Genomic DNA, 3,997 nt, shown 5'->3' on the forward strand with positions numbered 1-3,997 from the left:
CTGCCGGGTGGCGGGTGTGGGGGCGGTGGGGGGGAGGCCCGGGGGAGCGGGACTTCCGGGGCCCAGGCGATCCGGAAGCGGAAACGGAGGGGGGGGCTGTCTGTCTGTCCGCCCGCCCGCCCGTCCCTCCGTCCCCGTCCCGGGTGCAGAGCGCGCCGCGGGCTCCGCCGCCAGCGAGCGGTCTTCCGGGCCGGCCCCGCTTCGCCCGCCCCGCGCCCGCCGCCGGGGGGTGACCGGGCGGCGCGCCCCGTCCTCGGCCGCCGCCGTGTGCGCGCGGGGCCCCGCGGGGGGAGGTGGGTCCGGGCCCCCGCTCCCATCCCGGCCCGTCCCCGCGGAGTGCGTCCTCCGTCGCCCATGGCCGCTCCCCCGCGGGCTGGACGTGGCCGGCGGCTCTGGGGGCCCCGCGTTGCGCTGCCCGCTGTCATGCAGGGCCCCGGGCGCCCCCGTAACCCTGGCGGTTTATTTGCAGAGACGGCCCTGGAAGGAGGAGAAATGCAAGAGGAGGGAGAGTGAGAGGGGTAAGGAGCTCCCGGAGCTGCGTGAGTGACCCTCGCCCCGGGGGCTCCCTCCGGCCGCGCAGGGAGCGAGGGGTGGGGACAGGGCGGTGCGGGCGTTGGGGGCTTGAAGGCGCTTGAGCTCCAGGGTGTGGGAGAGAGGATTGCCTACCTGGAAGGAACTGAGGCACAGGGTACGTCCCCTGCCAGGCACCTGGTTCTGACAGAGGCTCAGTCAGTTGGGGTGGAGGCTGCGCATGTGTCAGGGAACGGCACCAAAGTTGTCCTACCTCTGGTGTGCGGGTTTGGGGTTCAGGACTTTGTCTGGCATGTTTGGGGTATCTCTAACGCACACCCAGATGTGCTGGTCCTGAAGACGTAGCGGTGCTGGAACTTCTTGTTGCTTATCAGCTCCATGGACGCATTTTTGTATTTGATGTGATTGCCAGTGTGGCCCTCAGCATCCTTAGCTTTTCGCAGCAATTAAGCGTCAGTGATCTTTGTTAGTCAACAAAGATCTTGGGCAGGCATAAGCCAACACTGTAAATTATTCCCAAGTGTCACTCTTGGGGCCTTTTGGCAACTGAAAACTTTATGCTGCAGAGAAAATAAAGCTAGGTATCTGGAGAATAAAGCAAAGCATATTGAAAGTCAACCTGTAAATACCTGTGTATCCAACCTTGATTGTGCCTTTCAGAAACACAGCCTCTGCCTCACTGTATACTTGCACGTGCTTTTATCTGTGTGTTTATGGTTAAAGTGATGACCTGCAAAGACGTTTAAGCCCAGCACGTTAAATATGCGATTCTGTGAAGTACTCTGAGATCTAAACTCCAGATTCCTTGTCCCTTGTGAGTTCTCTGGTTCACTCGGTTGTTTATTTGGTATATGTACATTTGTGGTCTGTACATAGAAGGTGTTTTTGGTTTATATCAGGAGGGTACGTTGGCATCTGTCTGATACTAGACTGGTGAATAGGAAGAAGGTCCCATCTCTGGCCTGTTTGTGGAAGCTGAGATGATGATGATGATGAAGGCACTGCAGTGGGAACGTGCTGTGGTACAGGGTTGAAGCTCCAGCCCATGTCTGGTAGTTATAGAGCAATTGGAAGGGTTACGTGCAGAGTTCTGGTAAAGTAAGTGTGAGCAGTGTTAAAAGCGGGGGCTGCGAGTAGGGGTGCATGTTTTCAAAATGTCCTTTAGTCTGAATGCGGGGTAGGGGAGGGACAGCTGTGGGTGTTAGGGCAGGAGTTTGGTGGAGGAATTTTGTCTTTGTTTTCTCCCTTTGAAAGACTGGCTTGCTAGTGAGATTGCATGAAAGCTTCAACTCTTACACCATTTCTCGTTTTCTTCCACATTCTTATAACTTCATCACACCTCAGCCTTTCGAGCCAAAAGCTGTAAGCCCTGATACCTGCTCAAACATGAAGACCTCTGGATGGGGAGGTGGCTTCTAGAGAGTTTTAACAAAAATTACGTAGTCCTCTTTGGAGAATCAGTAAGAGCTTTGCTTTGAGTTGGACGCTTTATAAACTGAGCAAACAAAAGTTGGGCGCTCTCTGAAGGCAGGGGGCTAGATGGAGACAGGGGACCGCCGAGAGCCCTTGCCTGTGCTGGTCTGGATTTTAGCATCTTTAAATAAGAATCACCCAAACTGGATACCCCAAACAAAATCCCCCTCTTGATTCAGGTAGTGCTCAGTTGCCAGGAGTGCGTTATCTCTTCACACATGCCCATCTCGTGAAAGAAGAGTCATGTCATGAAGCATTACATGCGTAGGAGCTTGCTGTGGGCAGTGTACTTAATAATTAATTTGGCTCAGAAAAGAAAGCAGAGGGAGGAAGGTGAGAGTCTTGCCCTGTCGGATTCTGACTGAATCACAGCAGTGTAAATCCAGAGTAATTCGGAGTCAGGCAGCTGTTGGTCTGGCTGCGTGTTGCCTGTGCGAGATAAATAATTCATACCTAAGGGTGCTTATTGGTTGGTTTGCAGTGAGTGAGTAGAGCAGGAGTGCTTGGCTTTACTGTTGGGCGAGCGATTCATAAAAACCAAATTACCAGGTAATTTGGTTCATTTAAATACTGCTTCTCTACATGGAGGAAAATGATCTTTGTGTTTTGGCTCATGCACAGCAACGCCACATATATTTGTACTGCCCCAATATACTTCTGGAAAGTGCTTCTTGCTACTCAGGTCATGCTCCTAAGCTTATCTAATGATCGAGGTAGGCCCTTCAGAAGCAACATTATCTTATTAATTCAACTATTTTCACATCACAACAGAAATAGGAGCGGCACAGTTTGCAGGTACATGCTGCATGGGAAGCCTACAATGCTCGATTTTTCAAAGCAGCTTGCCTGCCAGATGTTCTCTGAGCATAGTTTTCATCACATGTACTTTACCTACCGTACTTGTTGCCACATTTGTTCAGAATTAGGTGCATCTTCTGTTTCAGGAAATACTCTTTTTGTTAATTTCTTTAGGTTTTGAATAGCATTTTCACAAATGTAATGAATTTTGTTTGCTAATGCTATTACACAGAGTGATGTAAGGATTGGAGTGAAGAGTTGAGATGGAGCAGCAGGCACTTGACTGGGGACAGAATCCTACAGAATCCTGGCCCAAAGACAGGAATGAAATGGGAAATAGAGGGCTGTGACATGATCTCACTTGGAAATAGGATAGAACAAGGTAGTCAGGTTATTTTCCTACTGCCCAGTCTCATTGGACAAGAGTGGAGGCTCTTGTCTGTCAGGAATATTGAGTGATGTTTCCCGACAGTGGGGCTGGGGTGGTCTGAACAGAGAGCAGCAGGAAGTTAGGAGCCCTGAGTTTGACTTCTTGGTCTGCTGTGGCTGTCTGTTATCTTGGGCAAGTCTGTTTCCCTCTTTCTGCCTGTCTGTCTTCCTGTGTAACACAGCGCTAATGTCCCCTTGCTGCATCTGTGTCCTTAGTGTCAAGCTGGGGTGGAAGGACAGGCAAGGTCCAAAATTTTCGCTGCCTGTGGGGTCAGACTGTGTCAGTGAAAAATGTTTTTCAGCTGTATTTGCCTGGTTGCAGATGCACAAACTTCATCACTTATGCCATGTACTTGAGTGAATGACAATTGGGGAAATTTTGAGGTGTTCTGGGTTTGTAGTCAGTCTTTTTTTTTTTGTCTTTTTCTTCTTTTTTTTCCCTTTTGTTTTGTTTGGTTTTTTGGGGTTTTTTTTGCATGGAGGACTATTGGGCAAGAGGCATGTGAGATGGCCCAAGCCCGTGGGAATAGCAGACACCTTTTCTCCCTGAAAATAATATTTGGGTTTGGGCAGATAGCTAGGAAGCGGGGAGAAGTTGCCAAAGTAAGAAGGGGGAGATTAAGGAACTGTCACAGCATTAGACTGAGTCAGTTCCATGTTGGAGTCTTTGAGTTTAATGTTCTTTTTTGTGTGTGTGTGTCTGTCTGTCTCTTCTCCTCCATTCCTCTTCCCTTCCCCCTTCCTCTTCCCCCCTGTGCCCAGCTAG

This window comes from Gallinula chloropus, assembly GCF_964237585.1.
Source record: "Gallinula chloropus genome assembly, chromosome: 1".
In the NCBI taxonomy this organism is placed as follows: domain Eukaryota; kingdom Metazoa; phylum Chordata; class Aves; order Gruiformes; family Rallidae; genus Gallinula; species Gallinula chloropus.